Raw genomic sequence first — 27,664 nt, 5'->3', positions numbered from 1 at the left:
TTTTTTATCGCAAGTTGTTTTCCACTTCAAAATTATGTCGGTCGTCAGATCACAAGCTGACAGGAACGAATTCTCTAGGTGTGGGTGGAACCTGTTTTATTTAAAAATTTATTACTATACTAGAAATATCGCATGCAAATAGAGATATAAAATAATGCCAATTTAAAAGCGGTGATAGTGGTTTCGGGCAATGTTAATAATAATTGTAAAACGTGCAGACGTGTAAATATTACAAGCAACAAAAAAATAGTGTCATTACTCAAGAAATTATACAGGCTAATTTTTAAAATAGTAACGACCTTGCAAGATTAGTTTACTAACATCATAAACAACAACTTTTGTTCCATGACTTTTCACAAAACATAATCTCTTCTGTTATAGTTATTAATACAAAGATGGAACACTTAGAAAAAAATCCTTCGAGCCGGCCGGATTCGAACCGACATCTTCTAGCAAACCGTGTCAGATGCTGTGCCAACTAAGCGGACCTCACGAATTTTTCTATGTGCTTATTTTGTCAGATCTTTGTATTTGGTTTTCAACGACTTATAGCCGTAGCGCCATCTATGAGAAATCAATGAAAGTATTTCGTCACCCAGTTAGGTAATTTTACAGCTACGAACCCTGGCTGGAGATATCGCTATTAACTTTAATTAAATTTGTGTTGAATTGATACTCAATTAATTTTTGTGAAATTACTCCGCTAGTTTTCATACGTTTCTCATGGATGGCGCTACGGCTAAAAAGTCGTTGATGACTAAAGATCCGACAAAACAAGCACATGGAAAAAATCTAATCGGAAACGCATTAGAACATCACCAATTTATTAAAATTCGAGCTGTCATAAATTAAATAAATGGTTGTACGCAGTATACCAAGTAAACCGTTGAAAGCCTGGAGAGCACCCAACGATATGAAAATATACCGATCAACCTTAGAATAATAACGCATAGAAACCTAGCCTGCACACGCTAAGTGAGGCAAATTGAAGCGCGCCCAAAGGGCCTACACGAGCGGGCGGGCCTTCAATGCTCAAAGTCAACTTGCACCGCGAACAGATCAAGAATTTTAGCTAAAAATGACGAAATGTGCGGTAAATGAGTATAAAAATACGTCAGACAAACATAAAATAGATACTAACATCACATTCCACAAGGAAGTAACGCGTTTCAACTTGTATTTTTATATAAATATTCACTAAAACCGAAAATTAACCTACTACTAAAACTAGCCTACATGAATTTGATTTTTGCCTCACTTGTGAAGTTCGTTTGATATGAAACTATCATTCTATGCGTTATTATTCTAAGCGATCAACAAAGAAAAATATCGAATTAACGTGATCACAAATATTTTTTTATAATGTTTGATTTTTTGTTTCGACCAACTGCATTTATTTAGAGTGAATAAAAAACATATTATTACAAAATATTAAGTTTCATTCTATTTTGAATAGTAGATAATCAAACTCTATGGTACTTTATTGTATTTCTACTGATGGGAGAACAAAACACCTTTTCAATAGTGACTAATCAAACTCCATGGCATTGTTGTAATTTAAACTGACGGCAAAATAAAAACCTTTTGAAAAAACTCTATGACATTTTGTTGTAATTTCTACTGACGGTAGGATTCGCTCTGGGCCTAAAGGAGGGAAAAGTGTCGTTTTTATTTTGACTTTCAATTATTTTGTGAAATCTAGTTTAAAGTGGAATAGGATAGAGCTATTGTGCCTTAATCGAAGATTAAAACGCGAAACTATACGAATCTCGAACTAAAATACCCGTATCGGCCCGTTCTAGAGAATCCGAGTCAATCCAAGCACGCCACCTCAAATTGCCCATCCTCTTTGTGGCGGCCATATTTACAGAAACATAATTAAACGAAGACATGGTTCAAAGGACTTGTATCCAAGCCAAAATTATTAATAAAAAGAAAAATCTACTGACGGAAAAATAAAAAAAACTTTTTGTTTAGTATCTCATGTAGTATGATTATGAGTAGTATGATATTTTGTTGTTATTTAATAAAACGTTTTGCTGTCTGTCTTTTAATAATTAAACCGAATTTCAGTAACATTATTAGGACTACAGAAATTAGGATGAACGATTATTGTTAAATAAAAATATAAATTTGTTGCATACAAAATTTAAAGCTTACAAAAGCCTTGCAATAATTGAAGAGCACTTTATGAAGTGAAAAGTAATAATGTTTGCTGAAGCTAATAATTTGTACATACGTAGTAGTTTTATAATATGATAATAAAATATCTTGTTTCATTATTCATTTATCAGCAAACACGAAAATATGTAATGAAATTTACATTACATGTACCTACCATTAGAAAAATTGTAGAAGAAATTTAAATTAGGTAATAAACATAGTAATAAAAAACAAAATCAATCAATAAAAAATAAAACAATCTTTATCATCATTACCCACTATATGTTTCACTGTTGACTTCATAGCCTGCTACTTGGAGACTTTCACGCTGTTTCCAGGAGTTGTGAACCTTCGACATGCAGGTTTGCATCACGATGTCTTCTTTTGCTGTAAAGCTACAAAACAATCACATTATAAAAGTCATGTAATACATAACTTTTATAAACCATCCGTCATATATTATTTGACGGCCTCTGTGGTCGAGTGGCTTGCACACCGGTTTTTATGGTGGCGCCATCTCTGAGGTCCCGAGTTCGATCCCCGGCCGGGTCAGTGTAGAAACTAACTTTCCTATATTAGTCTGGGTGTTTGTGATACCGTCGTTGTTTCCGATTTCCATAACACAAGTGCTTTAGCTACTCTCTTTCGGATCAAAGCAACGTATGCGATGTTGTCTAATATAACATAGTCAATTATTTGGTCAAGTGTGAGTTTTCCATAAAAATGACCACACTAAAAACATTAAGAAAAAAGAATATGCCATGCCTGCCTATCGAGAAGTGTATTAGCAGTAGAGCTCCTTGGGAAGTACTGCCACCTTACCTGTTTCTGCCGCCAAGCAGTAATGTTAGCATTACCTACTGCGTTATGGTTTTGAAGGGTAAGGAGGTTGGTGAATTTTCAGGCACAAATGACTTGTCAACTTATGTCTTTGGGTGACGGGAGCAGCGGCAGTGCACCTTAGATCATTGTGAGCTTTAAGCTCTGAGTGACATTGCAATCGTTATGGACAGGCGTGTTATCTATCACCAGGCACACAACCCTTGTGACGATGTGACCTCCTTCCATCGTCATCCCACCTTTTTTTTACTGCCTCTGTGGCCGAACGGTTACCATGCCGAACTGCCACGCGGAGGTCCCAGATTCGATTCCCGGGTAGGGAGAAATATTTGTATGGCCTACATTTATTTCTCTCGTGAGTTTGGGTGTAATTTGTGGTTGTCTATGTGCGTGTCCATGGCACCCGCGACACAGGGTTTCCCTAGAGCGGGGCTATGTTGAGTGTGTGCGTTATTATTATTATTGCCTTTTCCTCCTGGCCACTTGTTTCCAAATTTTGAATCGATTTTTAATTCCTTTGCCTCATCATTCTCCTTTTGTTTCCTTCCGTCATGTAAGTCAATGTTCCGTGATCACTTTTTGCTTAATCGCTGAAGCAGTACTGCTCGTCTACTTTCAATTCTTTTGCTAGTTCCCAACCTAAATCATGTGCCAATTTTAATACCAATCTAACCTAGTAATATTGTACACCTCGGCCCTTTCGGGGTAAGGGCGCGTTCCCACTATGTCGTGCAGTTTACAGTGTCGTTGTATATTTAAATGAAGTTGTTCACATATAGCACGACACGATTAACTGTCGTTCACGATTTTTTATCGTTGCAACGACAAACTGTCGTCACAGTGGGAACAGCTAGAACGACAGTCGTCGGACGATAAAAACGTGACGATAGATTGTCGCAGCTCCTATTGTTTTCACGTTTTATTTATCGCTGTCCGCACGTATTCTGCTCCCTGCTCTCCCCTCTCGGTCGTAGCCAGAGATGGGCAAGGAGGCTGTCGTGAAACGATAAATTGTCGTCACGATCTAATGGGAACAGCTATTCACGACCGTCGTTCAACGATAATAAAACGTGACGACATAGTGGGAACGCGCTCTAAGGCTGTCTCACGTTTTTAGTACTTAAGTAGCGAGTGTTTTGTAGCGTTGTACCTGTTTTTGTACCCCTTTTCTTGTTACAGCCTTTCTTTTTTCTTTCGACTTTACTTATGGAATAAATTATGTGGACTGGAGTATTCTATTTTAGCGGTTTACAACCTTTTCAACTTGTTTTTCCCGTTACTTGATAACATAAAAAAAAGGATTTGACCTTAACAAACAAAGGTGAATGTTTTGTATGAAAATATTAAGTATGTTCATGCGAGCTTCATTGCTGTTCCCAAGGTTTAGGCACAGTAGGGTTAACTATATGCTTTGGTAATGACTATACAGATATTTTAAAATTATTAACTTGATTATGTGATATCATGGATCAATAACTCAAGAGGAGCTAATCTCCGTTACAGATTGTAACTCTGAAAAAGATCATAATTCCGTCTTATATCTGGACCTTCACATTATAAAAATACTATATATGTACACATTATTAGCTTCTGCAAACGTTATTACTTTTCACTCTTTATAACGTGCTCTTCAATTATTGTAAGGCTTTTGTAAGTTTTAAATTTTATGCGCAAGAAATTTATATTTTTGTACAACAATAATAGTTAATCATAATTTCTGTAGTCCTAATAATGTTACTGAAATTCCGTTTGATTATTAAAAGACAGACAGCAAAACGTTTTTATTTTGTTTTTCCGTCAATAAAAATTACAACAAAATGTCATAGACGTTAATTAGTTCCTAATGAAAATGTTTAAGTTTTTGTGTCAGTAGGAATGACAACAAAATATCTTACATTAATTAAATTTTTATTGAATTGATATTCAATTATTTTTTGTGAAATTACTCCACTAGTTTGTTATAATTATTAATACAAAGATCGAACACTCAGAAAAAATTCCTTCGATCCGGTCGGATTCACCCCGTAAATCAAAAAATTCATTTATCTTCAAAGATGGTACCCATAAATAATAGTATGGCATACATCAAATTTGAAAGTTTTTTGTTTCATTAATACGTAAAGTCAAAGCAAAAAGTTTTAATGCTCAGAAAAATGGTATTCTTCGTTTCATAAGATTGTTGGTGTACTTAAAATTTGATTAATGTAATAGAAATGTACTATAACGTTTCTAACTCTAATTTTCTTTTTTTATCTTCCTCACAAGTGAGGTGAAAACATTGTATGTCACACGGCATGGCGGCTGTACAGCAGCTACAAGTAATGCTTCTAACAAAATAGTTAAGTGTTTTTTAATTGAATAACATAACAATAGTACGGTGCAGAAGCTGCCTTTTATTATTTTATTTGATAAGGTACAGCAACAGATTACAGATATATCAACAAAATTTTACATGTAGGAATATAAACATATTCCAAAGAACCTATACACAACACTTTAGTAGAAAATAGTAGATACGTAGTAGAAATTTATTAAATATACATTACATAAAAAAGCTTAGACGACAACAGTTTACCGAGATGTAAAGCTTTTTGCTGTAAAAGCAGCCGAGAAAGATGCGGACACCTACAAAATTAGTTTCTCAGCCTCGCCTCCACTAGGCTGTGCTTTGCCTCACTCATCGGTCTGCCTGGGTGCATTCGATTGTACAGCTGAAGTTACCGAAGAGTCACAAAGCAAGATGAACGTTAATGATGTAGATTGCACTGCTGTCGTCCTTGGTCCCGGCACATCGCCACCTACCGACGACGGCACATCGTCATCAACTGACCGGAGAATTTGATCGAATATGTAACTGTAAGAAAAAAAAATCATTAAAACTAATATTTATTCCACAATTTTCTTATTACCATACCAATAAATCCTAATTAAAAGCTTGTATGGCTGCAAACTTCTTCTTAAAGTACTTTTCCACCACTGGAGATTTACCATCAACATGGCGCTGCACAAACGTGTATCCTGTGTTGAGTACAAGGCACCTAGAAGCGAATATTCTATTTTCAAACAAATTGCGGTTGCGACAATCGGTGACATTGTTCGACTGCCGCAAAGGGCGACTGTGTTGATTTCATATCAACATTATGGTACGAAAAGAGAATATTCTAGTAGTCTATCCACGGCCTAACAAAATAGTTCTTCTGCGCTCGTGAGTCCGGTCCACACCCTTATATTGCGTAATTATGACTTTTTACGTCTTCAAGCGCGTTTCTTGCATTCAACCTTTTCCATAATTATAAGTTGAAGCAGTCGGTATCTATCGTATCGAGTACATAACCGAGATATGCGATTTGTGTTTCTTAATAGTACGCATCAGCTAGCGTGAGGTGTAAATGTCAAACTCTCAGCCTTTCAACGTTTACTCCGAGGCTGTTATATCAGAAGCACTTGAAGGACTTGAAGTGGGGGTGAAAATTCTGATCACTTCTACAGAGAATGACCAACTTAAGATCTTGGATAGAGTAAACAGATGCAGTGAATCTTCACTGGTCTCACAAAAAACATCTCAAAAACTACATTCATTATGATTTCCCGAAATCCTGACTTAGATCCAACTATATCAGTGGATGGTAAATATCTCGCGCATGTCCGGCAGTACAAATATCTCGCGCTTGGGTTAACGGAGCATGGGACTCGGACCAGGAGATAAAAACCCAGATTGAGATGAAAATGAAAAGGGTGTTGTGCTCCCGAAAACTTTACATACAATTTAGTATCCCCATCCTCCACTGTTATATCTGGCCAATCGGTATCTACGGCAGCGAGGCGTGGACCATCAAAGAAGAAACCAGACGGCGTCTCATCGCATGTGGTGCTACCGCCGCAAGCTGCGTATCAGCTGGATGCAGAAAGTCAAGAACGAGACAGTATTTCCGCGCATTAACACCTCATGCCAGCTGATGTAGACCATCAACAAGTGCAAATAGCATATCTCGGTCACGTGCTTCGACACGATAACACCGACTGCTTCAATTTATGATGATGGGAAAGGTTCAAGTCAAGAGACACGGTGGAAGACGTAAAAAGTCATGGTGACGCAACATAAGGGAGTGTACCAGAGTCACGAGCGCTGAACAACAGTTTCGTTTGGCCATGGATAAGGACAAATTTGCCATATTGACGACCAACCTCCAGTAGTGGAGAGGCATTTCTAGAAGGAGTTAGTAACAGCGTGATTTTATGACACACATTGAAATGTGTATAATTTCACATTTCAAAGTTTTTTATTTTATCTTTAATAAATTACTCCAAAAAAATGCTTAAGTCATGTCATACACGCCAACATATGAAAGGAAATAATTGAACAAGATCCAAACTCGCGTCATTTTAGAAAACGCGGTCTATGGAAAAGCAGGCTGTACTTTAGCGTTAAGTTTGCTCTGCATACACTTTTTTGCAGGACGAAATGACCCTGATTGAGTGACTGATACTAAATATATCTAAGAACTATTGAGCTCCTTTAAATCATCAAGTACTTAGACAAGGACATTCTCCGTATCATAGAAACTCTCACTTCAGGGGTTCTACCGAATCAAAAAGCAATAAATGAAACTTTATTCGCACCATGCGTTTTTTAATTTGGTCTAGTGTTACTTATTTCACAGTAATTATTGTGGACTGTTGTCGAACGGAGAACGACAGAAGACCCGTTGGGCATCCTGAATGCCATGTCAGCAAAACTATGTTGTTGTATGGTTCCTTCATACGTGAGCATTTCTGAGAATAAGTGTTTTTTAATCGTATATAATAAAGGTATGTACGTTGTAACCGCTGCCTTTTATTATACATATATTGAAGTACTATAGAAATATTGTTATTATAAGAAACGCAATGCCTGTAGTAAGACACAATATGGTTAAGTCGCTGGCTTATTCTTCAACCCAATGCTGGTCTGCGGTAGAAATACATAGGGAAGTGGTGTCTTACCCAGGCGGATTCCGCACAAGTAAAGCATGGTTTTACAAATCATACGTTGCGCGACGAATGTACTTGCGCAGAGCAATAGTGAGGTATTTGCGGGGAAGCGGGCACCGCGGGCCACAATCCACAAACTCGCTTAGTTTGATGAATCGAGCGCTATGGGTAGATGCGTGCCTATTTTAAAGTATTTTTAATACTTACAGCGAGCTCGTTGTATGTATGTAATGGTGCTTACAAACTCTTCTGCGTAGTAATGTAATTCGACATCGAAATACAATATATTATTTCAGACTTTCGGTGAATACTATAATGATGTATAAGCCCACGTTAAGCAGGATTTCTGTTCGTGTGTTGGAAACAACATTTTAGATAAATTATTTCATTTACTATGTAAAATAAAATTTGAATCACGTTCCTGCTTATATTTCCATTATTTTTTTATTACATTGTTCATTCGAATGCGAATACATTACATAAAGAAATTTAATCATGAAAAACTGAAAATATCTATAAATAAAGTGTCACGTAAATATTTGGTAGTGCAACACATGTGAATCATGATTGCTATACAATTAGTGTCGTTTTTACTATATTGTTATTGTTATTAATAATAATCACAATTGGATGTAGTTAAACAAAAAGGATCCAATGCACATCCAGTCACTTTCGAGATATGGCAGTTTGAAGTTTAAAAGTGTTTCTGAGTCTTGATTTATTTTCAAAATTTATAATGTCATGTAACTCAACAGATATTTATATCTTGGACTTTAGGAACGGCTTGGTACATTATTATTTGATCATTTTGTGGATTGGATCCTTTTTGCTTAACTACGTCCAATTATTATTGATACAAAATTCGAACAAACACAAAGAAAATTCCTTCGATCAGACTAGTCTCGAACCAGTGACAGTTGCCTCAACACGGCTACTCGACACTGCCAACTGCACATTTTATCTTACAAATTTCCCTATATGCTAGTTTCGGATGTTTGTATAGGGTTTCAAGTTTATTAGTTATATATATAAAGTTTATTAGGGTTTAAACAGATACAGATTGCCATAGCGCCACGTCTGAGAAACTTATGTAAGTCTCTTCCCTAAGCTAAGGTACCATTACATCTACTACAGAACTGACAGAGGTGTCTCTATAAACTTAAACTGCCTCCGTAACTGAACGGTTACTACGCTGGTCTGCCACGCAGAGATCCCCAGGATCGATTCCCGGGCCGGGAGAAATATTTGTTAAATATTACATTTATTTCTCCCGTGAGTTTGGGTGTCATTTGTGGTTGTCTATGTGTGTCCACTTCACCCGCGACGTAGGGCTTCCCTAGTTCGGGGCTATGAGTGTGTGTATGATATTCGTTGCAATATTTTAATGGGTTCGAGTCCAGTCGAGTCGAAGGAATTTTTCTTGGTTCACAATAAATAAGCAGTTGTCATGGTACGAGTAGTAAAAGCATTCAATAAAAATATTGCGTTTTTTTTCAGTTTGTGGCAACCCTAGCATTATGACATCGTAAGTACTTTTAGTAGCAGTAGATCTCCTGAGATGAAACAGTTCATCCAAGGTAGTACTGTCACCTTACCTATTTCTGCCACCAAGCAGTAATGTCATATGTACTGTGTTCCGGTTTTGAAGGGTATAAGGGTACTGGTAATAATTACAGGCACATGGGACTTGTTAACTTATGTCACGGGCGCAGTGGCAGTGCCTCTAAGGTCTTTGAAATTTAAAGCTCTGAGTGGCACTGCAACCGTTATGGATAGTTGTGTAGCACAGATGCACGAATTGTACGTCCCGTCATTTAACATTATAAAAAATATACACAAGGGCGGTATCGCCGAATATAATAATAATAATATCTTTATTAACTAACACTTTTGCCTTATAATTAGTACAGAGCAGCAATTTTATTATTTATTTAACAAAATTTTATTGGTATAGATATAACGTAGCACAAAATATAAAATAAGGCGTACCAAATTTAGAGATTCTGTCTCCTAAACTAGTCAAAGACTGTATCTTAGGAGGCAGTGTTCAGTTAGGGGTAACTTTTAGATAAAATCAAAACTTCTATTGAATCCAATCATTATAAAGTATATAAATATAAGTGAGTCTGTACAGTTATGGTTTACAACTATAGTGATAGGCATGCGTGTAACAAAAAAAAGAAAAAATAAGATTTTATAATTTCTAAAAGAGTAATTCTAATGAAGAAGTAAGAAAATAAAGAAAGAAATAAAATATACTTCGAGACCTATATAAATAAATGGACGTGTAAGTGTGTGGTGTGTGTGTGTGTGTGTGTGTGTGTGTGTTGTGTGTGTGTGTGTGTGTATGTGTGTGTGTGTGTGTGTGTGTGTGTGTGTGTGAGTGAGAGTGTATGTGTATAAAGATTAATTCAATTCAAGTTAAAATGAAATCAAGTTGAAGTTTAAATTAAAAGTAAAATTTACTAATTTTATCAATTTAATAATTATAATCTAGTAGAGCTTCAGTACTCGTACAATCAAGAGTCTTTAGCCAATTTTCCAATTTAGATTTAACTTCGTAATTGCATAAGCCAACGAGATTGTGAAATTATCAAAAGCGTTGCGCGACTGTATAATTGAAGATATTGTACTGTGGATAGAGAACCCTACCATCAGTGAGTAACTTGTGTTTGAAGAAATCTCTAAGTGGCCATTATTACTATTGTATTTTTGTAAGTGTAGAATCAATTATTCACAGTTACGGACGTTTACAAATTAGCTTAGTTGATTGGTTTCCAAAACGCCGGTGGCTATCATGGAGCGATTACAAATGTTTAGCATTGAGTTCATATTTCTCACTGGTTTTTTTATCTATGTGAGTATCGAAGAGTTTTTATTAGATTTTTTATTGGAATATATTATGTTATGACCAACATCTCATTTAATAAAATTGAAGTTATTTCTGAATCTATACACTTTGCGTTGCTGGGCAGTAATTCCATTGAGCTCAAGTGGAGTATTGAGACTGTAATCTGATTTTTAAATTGCCATTAAGGTAAAACAGATTTTTAAAGAAACAAATATTACGGTTACGAAGTCACAGTCGTTTAATGTGCGCGTGATGGTAAGTTACACGCCTGTCCATAAAAGTTGCAGTGCCACTCGGAGCTTGAAATCGTAAAGATCTGAGGGGCACTGCAACAGCGCCTGTCGCCCTGAGACATAAATTGATAAGTCCCATGTGCTTGTAATTTCACCAGCACTCTTAACCCTTCAAAATCGGAATGCAGTATTGCTCACGTTACTGCTTGGCGGCAGAAGTAGGTATGGTGACAGTACTTCCTAGGACGAACTCTTTCACAAGGAGCTCTACTGCTACTAACATAACAATTATGGAATCATTAATACGAATAACATACTCACCTTACAACTGCCTGCAGATATAAATCTGACTGTATATTAAGAGCTTCTCAGTTGAGAGGAAGAATCCATGTTGCAGCATGAACCTATTACTTTAATTTCCAAGTTACCGTTTTTTGATTCTTGCTAATGTCTAGTAATTGTGTCTAGTTTACCTATATCAACCGCTCTAACAACTAAGCTACAAATATTAGATTTTTTTTAAAATTTTAACGGCTTTTTTGCCGTAGCACCACCACCTTTGTGAAATCTATGAAACAAATTTTCTTCATTCATCGAGGCACCTTTACAGCTACCAGAGGTTGACAAGAGATGTCGCTTTATAAATTGTAATACAGAGCGGTAGCTCTGGATTGCCAGACAAACAAGATTCGAGTCCTATCGGGTCGAAGGGATCTTTCTTTGTTTTCGATTATTGTATTCTTTTTTTCCATCATTTCCATCTTACCTGATGGAAAGTGATGATGGGGTGAACGACGTAGCATGCACACCTAAATAATGCCTATTCACTCTCGCCTTGAAAAGGTCCAAGTTATAGCGTTCGGGAAATAAGTCCGCAGACAGGGAAATCCACTCCCTAGCCGCTCGCCATATAAATGTGGAAGCGAAACCCTTTGTGCGAATCCAGGGAATATCCACAACATCTTAGAGTAGAAACCCAATTCACGTCTAGGCTCCCGATGATGGAAAAGAGAAAGCGGAATCAAATTATGCAATTCCATCGCACACTCTCCGTGATATTTCCTGTAGAATACCGATAAGCAAGCAGCTGTACGACGGTGTTCAAGGCTCTGTAGCTTCGCATCTATAAAATATAACAAAAGTTGAAATTATTGCCTGTAACAAACTAGTGGAGTAATTTCACAAAAATAAATCAATATCATGGTAGTGAAATATCATAATATTCTATTAAACTTATTTACACTATGTCAAATTGACATAAAATCAGATTTACGTATCTTTGTAAGCACTTGTAAGATGAATAGACTGATTGTGCCACAATTGTAACTTAATATCTTGGTATATCTAACACACAGGATCAAATAATTATATTTAGTTTCAGGTTCGAGTACAATCTTCGAAAGTAGACCTAAGAGATAAACACGTTACTGAAGCTGCTGATGCAGCTATAGGTCAATTTTTAAGTCTATATCGACTGAGGAGCAATACAACAGATCTACCGAGTATGACGGTTTTAAAATTACTAAAAGCTCAAAAAAAGGCGAACACGTACAAAATTGGTTTCGAAGCCGCGCCTCCTGTAGAATGTGGAATGTTTCTTTTAGAAATCTGTTTGCCACTTCATTTATGTACTGCAGAAGTTTCCCGAGAACCAGATAGCAAGATGAAAGTGAATAATGTTGATTGTAATGCGATCGACCCTGACGGCGATACACCGACACTAACCGACAGAAGAATTTGATCGAAATAGTTTATATGTTAAATAAATACGATAGTAGTGCGAGAAGACGAGCACCAAAGGTGCCCTACCTCATAATGACATGCAATTATACACATACCCGTACTATAATAAAGCCACATGTAATGATACATCAAAAGCAGAGATGGGCAATGGGTTAAAGGTCAATCAACCTGCCCCGATTTTAACCTGGTTTTTAGCCTGGATTTGCAAGCGAATTGGATCGTTTAGATTAGAAATCATTAGACATTTTACAAAACTATTAAATTCGAACAAAATTCAATTTACAACAAACATTTAGTTGTAAATATTTTTTGGTCGTTTTCGGGCATTAATGGGTTTTAGCCCGATTTAAATGCATTAACAAAACTCCGAGTTAAAACCCAAGTGCTTACCCATTTCTGGTCAAAAGTGCTTTTATCACGTGAAAGTTGTAATTCAGTTATAATTCTCCTTTTATAATATATTTCGTTCGTAGAATGTTTATACCTCTCTCCTGAAAGTTGTAATTTTGCAGATGTGGCCTTATTACATCAGGGTGTGAACTTTTATTTCATTAGATCTTTATCTGATCTGTTTCTCATTTGATATTCAAATTACCTAAAGTTTCGATGTAAACAGATCTTAACACCACAATAAACAGTTTTAGACCTTATGAATAGTACAAATAGGGTTATATTATGGATTTTTACACATTTGAACTCTTTTGGTTTTGGTCTTATATTGTTACCTTCAATAGGCTACCCAAAACAAATAACAATGTTCATATTCTTTCGCCTCAGGAGTTGAAGAGAACTATTGTTGTCTTCATTGTGATGAACAACAGTGGTGATGTCAGTAGACTATCTGCTTGACAAGAACTGGTGGTGTGGGTCCTTAACCCACTTTTCAACAGGAATTTTGAACAGACTGTCAATTTACTGCTCAGTATTAATACATCGAAATGAACTCCTGTTTAAGCTTGCTTCCTCGATTCGTCCAAAGCTTTCGATCGTGTAGCGTATGACAGGTTGTGGAGTAGGCTACAGGTGAAACTGATCTCCCAGACGATATGAGCGAGCATAACGTCAAGCATTTGCAAGTTGGAAATTGGAATGTAGGTTGTGACCTTGATCTCAGGAATACCAAAATCAATTGCTCGATTAATAAAAACTACATATGTGTCTTGTCACGTGTGCGTATGAAATTAAATAAGTTAACAAGCTTTATTTACAAGTAGAAATAAGTTTGCGTAGTCTACGAAAAAGGAAACCAATGATATTAGCCATTGACTTACAATTATATGGACGTCGGGTCCGCGCTAAAAAGTGTCCGAACTTATAGGGCGTTAAAATCGTATACAGAGCGTCATTCACGCTTTAGTCTTTGTTTGTTCGACTGACTGCGAATCAAGCAAAATTAGACAGTACTGCGATGACATTACAATTTAAATTCAACGTTTTAGCTTTTTCATATTCAAAGGAATGTCACTGCGTTTAAATAGGTTGATTTGGGACATTTTTTTCGTGGTTTTTGTATTAGACCCGTCGTCGATTTATTTGTAAGTCAATGATATTAGCGCTAAATTTCTTCCGAACCGGCACTCATCGTGGAACAATACGTTCACATTCACGTTTGTACTCCTTCACGAGTAATTGTTCCTTGAGCAATGAGCCAATTTATATTCGGGAATTCTTCAACTATTTTTGACAGAGAGAGCGTTCAAAGATTATTGAACCTCTTGAGTCATTTTCCCCTGCTCTGATTACCCGGGAGCGTTTGCGATCACATCGAGGCCGATACGATATCGAAGACGCCACCGATCCACTGTACATACAGGGCGTCTAACAAGATTCCAATGAGTAAACAAGTCAGTTTTTAAGCAAGTAAGCAATTAATTAAGTATATTTTGTAATTCAGTCAGTCAAGCGTGATTAAGTATTAAGTGTCAAAGCAAGAAAAAGTGTATTTGGACAAGTTTCATAGTATATACAGTCCATCATTATTAAGGATTAATAAAATGAAGATCGAAAAGTCATCATAGTGTTTAATTGAAAAACCCACAACAAAAATTAGACACAGAATATAATATAACAATAATTATCTGCAACAGGCACATAGAAAAATTCGTAAGGTCCGCTAGTTTGTTGTGTGGTTTAGTTAGCATAGAGTCTGGCTATGCCACCTCCGCCGGGCACCGGTAGAAGGGGCAGACCCAAGAAGTGCTGGCTGGACGTCGCCAAGGGTGATATGCGTGCCAATGGTCTCACCACTAAGGATGCCGAAGACCGTGCAAAGTGGAGGAGAAAAAGCAGGAAAGCGGACCCCGGGCTCCGCAGCAACACTGCTGAGGACGCAACCGAGACAACGCTCAGATGAGAGAGAGAGAGAGAGAGTCTGGCACGCTTTGCTGGAAGACGTTGGTTCTAAACCGGATCGAAGGATTTTTTTTAAGTGTTCGATCTTTGTATTTATATTTATTACAAACTAGTGGAGTAATTTAACAAAGATATTGAATATCATGGTAGTCAAACGTCGTGACATTAAAAAACTTTAAAAAAATACATTTATTAAAGCGACATCTCTAGTCAGCTGCTGGTAGCTGTAAAGACCTGACTGAGTAAAGAAAAGCTTTCATAGATTTCTCACAGATGGCGCTACGACAAAACGTCGTTAAAAACCAAAAACCAACAAGCGCATAGAAAAATTCGTAAGGTTCGCTAGTTCGTTCTGTGGCTTAGTTGACATAGCGTCTGGCACAGTTTGCTGGAAGACGTTGGTGGTTCGAATCCATTTTTTCTAAGTGTTCGGTCTTTGTATTAATAATTACTACGCATCAACTGCTGGACATAAGAGCCTCCCCTTGAGCGCGCTAAATCTATAAATAGTAAATATAAATCTATAAAGACTAACGTTTGGCAATACTTACTATAAAGTAAGTATAATGACATTATTATATAGTATTATTTTACGTGGTCTGTGAGTATTATCCTTATGAGGGCACCGACTTTCTGGCGCTAATTTATTTTAGGTATTCTATGCGCTCCGTGTATGTGTACGTGTGGCATACGTTTATATAGCCGTGTGTAAGCCCAAACGACACAACCTGCACGTCCGAAGCAGGACTAAAGCGGACAGGAGGGAAGCGTGGCGGCTCTAGCTAGCATGGGCTGACCGCGTGAAAATTTAAGTATTTCCTTCATATTATTAAAACAAATACGCATTTTGAAAATATACGGAGTGTACGTTAAAGAAAATATGTAGTCTTGTTATTATTCAAAAACTGATGACCTTCTGTGAAATATTTACGCCGTACTAAGGATTTATTTTGTTTTTTTCAGAGGTAACTTCGATTTTTTTTCTATCGAGGAAACTACAAGTAATTCTATTTCTAAAGAGTATGATTTATAGAGTGAATCCTTGAATATCTTATACATTAATTTCACAACTAATGATTTAGTAATAACGATACAACAACGGATCAAACGAACGCAATTATTTCGGAATTACGTATCGCTGCCTCAGCGCAGTCTTAAACTATGATATCAAATCGTAATAATAAATAAATAACACAAACGCAACTAGAATCATAAGCACTATATGTAGATATACATGACGTGTTTCACCTCTGCCCATGGCGTTCTCAGGAGTTGTTGATTGTTCGACACCTCGGTCGAGCGTCCAACTTGTACAAAGTAATTTTCTTCCAATTTTATTAACATGGATTTCCGCAAAGTAAGGCCTGAGTCTATAAATCTTCAGTAACTACAGGAGGAGCTCCGACAGCTTTTACAACAAATTCCGGATCACATATTAATATTACAAAATTGAAGACTACGTGTCAGACAAAGATGTTTAGAAAGACGACACGAGTCTAGGTTCCACACACATATGATTAAAAGTGTTATTCCAAAGCACAGACCACATAAAACATTTAAGTATTAGAAAAGAGCAATCCCTAAAGTTTTTTGCTCGTTCTTTTCAGGTAGCTTAAAAAATTACGTTTTCAAGTGTAATCTTTATCACTTTGACTTTGAATTGTCTGTTCTAGCTTGTGCATAAGCAAATTAATAATCTCAAAATAAAAAAATCTATAAGATAAGATAAGATCTATCTTGTAAAAAAAGATCGTAGGCTGTTTGTTATTTTATTTCTAAAGTTCTTTTATATATATTTTGTTTTTTGTAAAAAATAAGTGCGCATTTGACCTCCACCTCACCTTATGGAAAGTGACGATGAAGTCGAGGATTAGCATGCACACCTAAATAATGCCTATTCACTCTCGCCTTGAAAAGGTCCAAGTTATAGCGTTCGGAGAACACGTCCGCAATCAGGGAGTTCCACTCTCTAGCCGCTCGCCATATAAATGTGGAAGCGAAACGCTTCGTGCGAATCCGGGGAATATCCACATCATAGGGGTGGAACCCCTGCCCCCGTCTAGTCCCCCGATGATGGAAAGGGGAAGGCGGAATCAAATTGTGCAATTCCATCGCACACTCTCCGTGATATATCCTGTAGAATACCGATAAGCTGGCAACTCTACGGCGGTGTTCAAGGCTTTGCAGCTTCGCTTCTACTAATTCCGAGTCACCTATAAGCCTCTTTGCACGCTTTTCTATTGAATCCAAGGTGGCCAGTTGGTTTTTTAGCAGAGCCGTCCCATAAGTGGCAGCAGTACTCCGTGCTTGGTACAGGTGAAGCAACTGTCCCGGTGTGAAATAACGCCTCACCTTGGAAAGACTGCCAAGCTTCTTGGCTGGATTTTTGGCCACGGATTCAATGTATCTGCCGAATTTCAAATTGGACGACAGGTCCATTCCAAGTACGGTCACAAGACGGTCGGCTATTGGTATGGATATATCACGAAAAGTCGGAGTCAGGTGAAAAGGACTCCGTATAGTGGAGAAAAGACACGCCTGATTTTGGTAGCATTAAATTTGACAAGATTGGCATCACCCCAATCGGAGACTGCCTTAAGTGTCAAATTCAAACGACTAACCATGGACTGTCGACAAGACTGGAGTTCTTCTCCACTGACCCTTGCATCATTACTTTTCAAACGTAAGGTATCACAAGGCTCCCTTAGTAATCATCGTTATTATCATTCATCAAACCATTTTACGTCCCACTATTGGATCTCCTCTATGGTCAATACGAATTGGTTGATGTGATAAAAACATTTTAACGTATGGTCACATGTGGCTCTGTTATACCAATGATTTTGTTATACCAATGAATTTAACCTATTTAAAGCGGTGTTTACATCCTTACACACTTTTGTCATATAAGTTTCACCCCCTTTAGCAGAAAATACTAGTTCCTTCAAGTAGACATTAGTTTATAAAATATCAATGTTCTGACTTATTCTCGTAAAGTGAATAATTGCAAATATGTTTCATTAAAAAGTATTAACGTAGCATTCAATAGATGAAATAGTCCACTAAATATGTTAATTACACCAATTTATTGTCTGATAATTCTTGAATTTACTATTGTCTCCTTTCCATTGACCTGTTTCTTTTTAACCGACTTCAGAAAAAGAGGAGTGAGAACCTCCTCCGTCCATTCGTCAGTATGTTTTTTTTTTGTATGTATGTCACGCGATAACTTTGCCATTTGTGTACTAATTTTGATGATTCTTTTTTTATTGGAAAGAAGGTATCTCAGATATAGGCCCATTTAAATTTCAAGAAAATATTCCACCTCTAAGGGTGGCAAACTGGGGGATGAATGATTTTTGAGGTCGGTTTTTTTAACCGGAGGTTAGGTTATGGACTTTCCTGTTTCAAACACGGTCTAGCTTATTGACGAACAAGTCAGGTGCCTGATGGTAAACGACACGCCTGTTCATAACAGTGTGCAGCTCAGATTTGAAACTCGCAATGACCTGAGGAGCGCTACCATACCATTATTTATACCAATTTTTGAAAAGTTTGTCCAGACTTTTCAATTTATGTCTCAGAGTGACGACTCTGAGACATAAATTGAAAAGTTCCATGTACCTGTAATTTTGTCAGCACCTTCAAATCTACAGAACAATAAATACAGTAGAAATGGTTAGTTAACATCTGACGCGTGCCAACTATAAAGACCTATCTGAGCTCAGTCTGCCATTTTGTATGGTATGGTTGAGTTATTCTTTCGTGCAAATTGTAATCCTAGAAAAATGCCTTATTGTGCCGTTTGGAGTGCAAAAATGATAGCCAAAAATATTATCCGTAGCCGTGGTGGTATTTCATATCATCAGAAAGTCTTGTTTTAATAATTTTTTAATTTTGAATAACTCCTATTCGTCGTCGCTCAGCAATTAACCGCTAGATGGCAGTACATTGATTGAAATTTCAATATAATAACAAAACGTCGTAGCTTGCAATAAAAGTAAATTGATTGTATTGCACTTTCAACGATATGCCAACAGGGTAAAGTTTAAATTATATTTACTATCCCGAATTTGTTATTTCTTTTTAAATAACTACGACCAATCTATATCAAGAGTTTGTAGTGTTTCAAATTAAGAATGTGTGAGTTTTGGCGACAGCGGTCTCATAGTAATCGAGGCTTATAATGCACTTCCATTGTTTTTTTTCTTCCGTGTATAAACCAAAACGCAATAATGCTCACATTACTGCTTATCGGCAGAAATAGGTAAGGTGGCAGCACTTCCCTAGATGAACTCTTTCACAACTCTATTCAATTTTACTGCTATTAACATTGACTTACAATTATATGGACGTCGGGTCCGCGCTAAAAAGTGTCCGCACTTGTAAGGCGCTAAAATCGTATACAGAGCGCGACACTCCGCTTTAGTCTTCATTTGTTCTACTGACAGCGCGATACTGCGATGACATTACAATTTAAATTTCGAATAGGTTGACTTGGGACATTTTTTTCGTGGTTTTTGTATTAGACCCGTCGTATTTGTAAGTCAATGGCTATTAATGTTATTTACGTTACTTTACGTTATAAGATATAAGAGTTATTGGCATATTTTCAACGGGATCTGGAACGAGAACGGGAACGGGATTGTAAATGTGCACTGTTTTATTAATTGTTTCGTCTATATTAGTTGATAATTATATATTAACTGCATTCAAGGTAACACTATCATTGTGTTTAAGCATACTAACGGCAGCGGCCGGCGAGTGCCAGAAGCGAATTTGCTTGCGTTTCCAAACATGGTTTCAGATTTTTTTTAAACCTCATTTGTCTTAGTTTTGAGGCTCAATATGATGATAGCGTTGATTTATCAGTCTAGTGGACTATTCATATGTCGAAAGATAATTTTTTCTACCAAGATTATGTTCCACTGAGATGGGCAGAAACTATGACCACTCGCTCTTCACGAACCTCTTTAGCCTCCTCCTCCGCTCACATCATTCATCATCATGTGTAATCTATGTCAATAATAAATAACACATAATAAAATAGCAGAAACCTGTGCGCAGCAATGCGACGTACGGTTGTTACAATGAAAGTAGGTTTATGCTTGTACGTGCAAATAAAACGCATTAATAGTAAAAAAAAATTAAAACAAAGTTACCAACTTGAGGTGGTCATTATTACAACAAATTACGCATTGCATTATTCTTACGCATTCTATAACTCATTACCTATCGAACAACTGCCTAAACTGCTGTTGTTACTGCTATTCTGCGACTGCGTCGTGCGAACGAACAAGTATGCAATAGGCAATAGCTGTGAGAGAGAAATGGCGCTAAACTGATGATCGGACGATGCTACGATTTGCAAATCTTAGGCCTTATTCAGAGTGGCGGCGGGCGCGAGTGCTGGCGCGGGTGCCGGCGCGGGTGCGTGTAAAGCAAATGTACGTAAACACTCGCCCTTAGGCTCAACTCACACTGGTGCAGAGTCGAAGCGTGATTGCAGTCGAGCGGCTGTGCGCGACGACACGCATCGCCGCTCGTTACTTGAGCGCAGTGAGGCGTCAGACACCGACCACACTTTGATCTGGGCGCACTAATGCGAGCGTGTCGTCGACTCTGCGCTAGTGTGAATTGAGCCTTACGATTCTTTCAGTGCACATCTGGGCTCATTCAAAGTGCAGGCGCGGGCGCGGCGACGGGTGAGGGCGCGCGGGTCTTGGCGTCTTCCCTTTCACAGTGTAGAAGCGGCTACGAGCGGGTAGATTCACACGTCGAAATCGCAAACAGACGCTAGACCAAGCACTGTAAAAGGTACGCTCGGACCGAGCCAATAGATCTACTCGCGTACCTGCGCCCGCACCCGCGCCCGAACCGAAAGTTTTCTTTCTCATTTTATTGTTATCTATCATCTTATTGTTATAAGCATTGACTTACAAATAAATGGACGACGGGTCTAATACAAAAACCACGAAAAAAATGTCCCAAGTCAACCTATTTAAACGTAGTGACATGTGTAAAGGAATATGAAAAAGCTAAAACGTTGAATTTAAATTGTAATGTCATCGCAGTACTGTCTAATTTTGCTTGCTTCGCTGTCAGTCGAACAAACGAAGACTAAAGCATGAATGACGCTCTGTATACGATTTTAACGCCCTATAAGTTCGGACACTTTTTAGCGCGGACCCGACGTCCATATAATTGAAAGTCAATGGTTATAAGCATAGATTTAGTGTTATAAGACACATATTTATGCATTTGGAATAATATCGATTTTAATATTCGATATCGACAGGCAGCCGAAAACAGCCATTTTGGTTTGACTTACTGTTTAATGGCTACAATAACTTTATAACAGATGCAGGTTTTATTTCGTTGCGTGCATCGCGGGTAACCATCCATTGTCCGCAACTAAATCGCAAATAACAGGTTACATAACAGTGTTGCCGTGGTGTTGCCAGGGTTCTTGAGTCGAAAATTACAAAAGTTACGTAATTACATTTCAAAATTCGTTTCTTTATTAAAAATTCTAATCGTAAAATATATTATATACGCCTAAATCTAAAAACAAAAAGTAATTATGCTCAAGAAAAATCAAGCTATAACCTGTATTTGATTGATTTCATCAAGTTTGCACCGTATAGAAGTCACTTTATTGTCTAATTTGGATGCGTTCGTAAACTATTTAGGATTTACAATAACAAATACAAGTGGATTCCCTCATCGAGTATATAACCAGAAATAGAGACGAAATAAGGACCATATATTCCTGGTAACACATTAGCGATACAGCTCTTATAAATATCAACTCTCGTTTGCACTCAAATATAGAAAGGCCAACTACTGACCTGTGTGTACGTCTCCGTATATTCCAAAAAATATTATGTACATATTGTAATACAGATAATATCTCTAACAATACCGTGCTGTTCTATTCGGTGGTATGGGATAAACAGCAAAACATCTAATTACAAAACAAACGCAATCAAATTTCATCGGTAATTAAATATTAAATATGTAATTTTCGTCCGTTATAGCAAAGCTCAAGTTAAATGGTCGATTTGAAGGGAAACAGTTGACGACGCCCATTGACGTGTTACCCTTCAATTGTTTCGAACTCTGGCTAGCCAATCGGAGCGCAGTTGCCACAGCAATGATATGGCAGAATAGTTTTCAAATAATCTCAGTACGGAGTACTAAAAAAACCGACCTCAAAAGTACGTGGAATTACGTCTATTTGCTAAGTTTTATTGAAATATCTCCTAGTTCGCCACTATACAGGACTTGACACCGGAGATAATAACAATCGGTTCTCACTACTCAAAGTATATTGAGAGAAAAACGCCTTGAATTGGAGAAATAGCAAAATTAACCATTACAGTAATTGCTCCTAAATTAAAGTTAGGCGCTAATTATAAAAATGAATCTTCACGCGTGAACAGCCACCCTTCCAGGTGGATGATTTTCTTCAAAATGAATTGGGACCACTATGGAAGTACCCCCTTTCCAACAACAAAAAAAAGATCATGAAAATCGGTTCACAAATACCGGACTTATCGCGTAACATACGTACAAAAAAAAGAACATACAATCGAATTGAGAACCTCCTCCTTTTTTGAAGTCGGTTAACAAATTAAATGGCATTTCGCCTCTATTTCTGGTTATATACTCGATGGATTCCCTCAAAAGTATATTACGTATTACGCGAGAAGATGAAAAGGTACGAAAAATGTCAGAAATGTAAACATTTGGCAACACTACATAATATTCATTCGCTAATCATTGTCATATTGTATGCAAAACTACAATAGCAGGTTTTCTGACAACAGTTTACGACAACTGTTGTAGAAAAATCGCATAACAGTTTAATTAATTATGGGACAATATTATTTGATTTGATTGCGATATATTTGAGTATCGCACTGCTAATACAATAGTGTGTTAACTCAAAATGTGAATTTATTCAGTATAGCTGAAAAACTAATTACTCAGTTCCCATGAAAGATTACTATAATTTATGTATAGGCTTAGAATAATAACGCACAGAAACCTAGTCCGCACACGCTAAGTGAGGCAAATTGAAGCGCGCCAAAAGGGCCTACACGAGCGGGCGGGCCTTCAGTGCTCAAGGTCAACTTGCACCGCGAACAGATCAAGAATTTTAGCTAAAAATGACGAAATGTGGCGTAAATGAGTGTAACAATACGTCAGACAAACATAAAATAGATACTAACATCACATTCCACAAGGAAGCAACGCGTTTCAACTTGTATTTTTATATAAATATTCACTAAAACCGAAAATTAACCTACTACTAAAACTAGCCTACATGATTTTGATTTTTGCCTCCCTTGTGAAAGTTCGTTTGATATGAAACTATCATTCTATGCGTTATTATTCTAAGTGTATAGGTTAAAATTTATTAGACATCTGAACAATTTCGTTTTTGCCAAATAGAAGAATATTTAAAAATAAGTGAAAAGTAATTTTATATTTTTGAGTAAGGACTGTTTTGTCCTGAACTAGTTCACAAAACGCTTGTCTATTTCTGGGTTAAGTAGATATATTTTAATGCTTTCTTACAATATTCTAATGACAATTTTAATGACATGTAGAGAAAGAAATTTTACGTTCAGAAATGGTATAACCTTAAATTTCATTTTAATTTTTTGAGTTACAACACTATTGTAATTGTAGTGCGATATAATCGTTCTATTGTAGATGTGCACTTTTTTAAATAAACGATATTTTTTATGTTGATATATTTATTCATTGTTCCGTCTAGATTAGTTGACCTACGGATAAATTATAAATGAACTGCGTTCAAGGTAACACCATTTATGTTTAAGCATACGAAATTAATATTTGATATTCAAAAATAACATTTGACCGACTTCCAAAAAAGGAAGAGGTTCTCTATTCGACTGTATGCTGTTTTTCTGTATGTTTGTTTTGTTACATGTTATCAGTTCATAGTTATATTATAATTAATATAATATTAGTAAACAAATACAATCAACATTTACTTTGTTTTAAAAAAAAGTATCTGAATTTTATTTTTAATGCTCATTTGTCGTAATTTTGAGGCCCAAACTGTCAAAGTTAATTTATACAAAGCGGACATTTTTTGCGTAACTCAAAATCACAGACCACATATCCGTGATCAGAATAGATAAAAATATCGTTTGATTCTATTTTATGTCTCAGAGAAAAGGATCAATCATTAAAAAAGATGACCGTTTACATTTTTTTACTTGCTGTTTTTGCAAATTTAAAACACAATTTAAATATATTAATTATTGACAAACAGCCGTTTTTGCCATGCCTATTACCAACGCACCCGACCTAAACAAACTATACGAAAAAGTAGTTTTACCTAACTTACACTTGAACAATTTGTTAACTTTTTTTAATCTCTGTACAATGTTACATCTGTAATAAATACCAATTTACAAAATGCAATAATATTTTTTATTGATTAAACATACCTACAAATAATAATGTTTCTGTAAATTTGTCGTTTTAATGTTTTTATGCTTTGTGTCCATAAAAAATCACGAAAAAACAAATTAATCCGGCCAAGTGCGAGAGGAATAAGTATTCATCGCATTCCGTATTTATATATTCCGTATTTATTTGCATATATTTTAATTAAAGTCTCTTTTTTGAAGACGGAGTAAAATTACATTACTGCCAGTCTCCATAAAATTTTAAATAATCATGTAGTTGTTGCTTGCAAGCGGGCACAGTTTCACGCAATGAACTGTCCTTTTACAATATCTTCAAAACAGACAGACTATATAGCCATTTTGTAAGAAAATGTCTTAATTTTCTCTTTTAACTTAGTAGAAAAAATATATAATACAAAGACTGATCATATGAAAAAATCTTTCGATCCGATTGTACATGAACCAGCGTCCTTGGTTAGTGGAGAAATTACACAAAAAAATTAAAAATCGTGGTAATAAAACATCGTGGTATTCAATAAGCTCATTAGTAGAAATTAGTAGAAAAACATTATAAAAAATATTATTACTACAGGTTAAGGTAAATAATATAATGTTACTAAAGGGCGCTATTATTGCAGTCAATGCCTTTTCTATGTTATTAAGTATTTAATTATTATAATTCAACTACATAATGATAAAGTTCCATATATAACTAAATAAATATAAAAAAAAGTAAAATCCTTGGACGTTAGTGTTTTTTACTTAATAAATGTCAAATACGACTTTTTATCGTAGATTTTTTTACAATACCAAGTGACGACGAACAAGATTGTGCGCCTGGTGGTAAGCGACACGGGTATCCATAACAGTTGCAGTGCCCCTCAGAGCTTTAAATCGCGAAGATCTTAGAGGCACTGCCACTGCGCCCGTCACCTTGAGACATAAGTTGACAAGCCCCATGTGCCTATAATTTCACCAGCACCCTTACCCTTCCAAATCGGAAGTAATGCTGACATTACTGCTTGGCGGCAGGAATATTTAAGGTGGCAGTACTACTCTGGACGAATTCTTTCACAAAGAGCTCTACTGCTATTAAAACCTGATTATCGATGAGTTGACCCTTTGGAGCTTACTGTATATCTAACAAGAAGAGTTGGCAGCGCTGCACCTGGAATGGCCCCGCCATTTTTCAAGAGGCAAGTCCACAAGTTCGATGTGCAGTGTAAAGCTGAACTCGATGATAAACGTAACGAGATAAAGGCTCGCCCACCCTCCGCCATTATCTATAATTACGTTGGCGATGTACTCACGTGGTATCAAAGTAAACGAGAGTTCCTCGCGAAGATTGGCTATATTTGTCAACCCAATTAGGAGTCAAAGTGGTCGCCATGACGTCGCGTAGATAGATATCTAACAATTAATTATTGAGATAAATTTCTACAAAAAATTAGGTACAGACAAATCTTTTTTCCTTATCCCGAACATTTACTTGTAAAACTCAATTTTGATTAAAATGCTTTTTTTTAAATTTTTCGTTCCGAGAGCTCTATTTCTAATTTGATATTTTTACGTGAGCGTTACTGAGTTCCAGTTTCGAAGAGTAAGCTTGTGCTAGTAAAACTACAGGCACATGGTATTTTTCAATTTGTGTCTCAGAGCGCAGTGGCAGTGTCCCTGAGATCTTTGTGAATTGAAGCTCAGAGTGGCACTGCAACTGCTTTGAACAGGCATGTCGCTTACCACCAGACGCACGACTTGTTCGTTCCGTCACCTGGCGTCTCAAAAAAAATCTTTAAATGTTTAATTAGACGTGGTGATAGCTGCTGGAGTAAGGCCTTGACGGTGTGGTGGGCAATAGCAAGCCGAAGAACCAAAGGTCGTCCAATGGCGATGGCAAAAACCTGGGCCGGTTAGTTTGGCAGGAGCGAAAGGAGGCATATACCCAACAGTGGGTGATACAGGACAGAAATAAATTAATGACTGAATGTCATGTGTAAGAGACGACTTTCAAAAAGTATGTCATATGAAAATGTCATAAAATAATGAAAAGAAATAAGTTGACTCCAGACTCGCCATGTGAATCATAACGTGGATTCGTGTTGCGATTCACAAACGCAGGAATTTATTCGCACACTCTACGGAAATGGACGCTAAATGAGAACAACCTTTATCGCAGAGCGATGCACTTTTGAGAGTATACGTGGTCTCTCAATTTGTGTGAAATTTACCTATTTTTACCGAGGACTTCAAAATTACATACGTACCTACGTAATAAAAGCAAACTATGTTATAGGTATGTTGACGTATTTATGATATCAAGTGTAATAAGCATATCAATACCACTTTTAAATTGCAAAGATCTGAGGGCGCTGCCACTGTGTACGTCACTATAGTCTAATTACACTGTGACGTCACCATGATACACAAAGTTGACAAGTCCCAGTAGTTTAATTTGTTACGGCAATTACTCAACCCTTGACAATTTTTTTTTTTTGTTTTGCCGCCATAACATTTGTCAACTCACTCGATGTCATTCTTGTTTAAGTTAAATTCTAAAATAGGTTTTCTAGAATTAAAATTATAGTTATATTAAGTTTATTCAAACTTCAATAATTCTAAACAATAACTCTTATTTGCTCTACAAAATAATAATAACATGGTAGCAGAGCGTAGTTGCTCAGTAAATATAAACAAATAGTGACGAATAAGTGATAAAAACCAGAACATAATAATAACATTATCAGCACAATTACCCGTCAAAACCATAGATTTAGTATATCCATAGGATTGGCCCTGATGTATTAGAGACGAGACCAAAACAAAAATATACCTGTGTGCACATAATGTGCATGTGTGCAAGATAAATAGTGTTGCGCCATCCACTGATTTAACTTTAATATCGATTAACATATTACACCGGCATTTCACTTCGTCGTATTCACCAAAACCCCGAGAAGTTAATTAACTAATTAATTAATGATTCAATACAAAATTAAGAAAGCTACTATCACCTTCTGGCAGTGCCATAGGATGGTAGGTAAACAATGGGGACTTTCACT

The sequence above is a fragment of the Hyposmocoma kahamanoa genome, unplaced genomic scaffold (genome assembly GCF_003589595.1).
Source record: "Hyposmocoma kahamanoa isolate Upper Pololo Valley unplaced genomic scaffold, ASM358959v1 66, whole genome shotgun sequence".
Taxonomy (NCBI): Eukaryota; Metazoa; Arthropoda; class Insecta; order Lepidoptera; family Cosmopterigidae; genus Hyposmocoma; species Hyposmocoma kahamanoa.
This window is presented reverse-complemented; position numbering follows the sequence as displayed.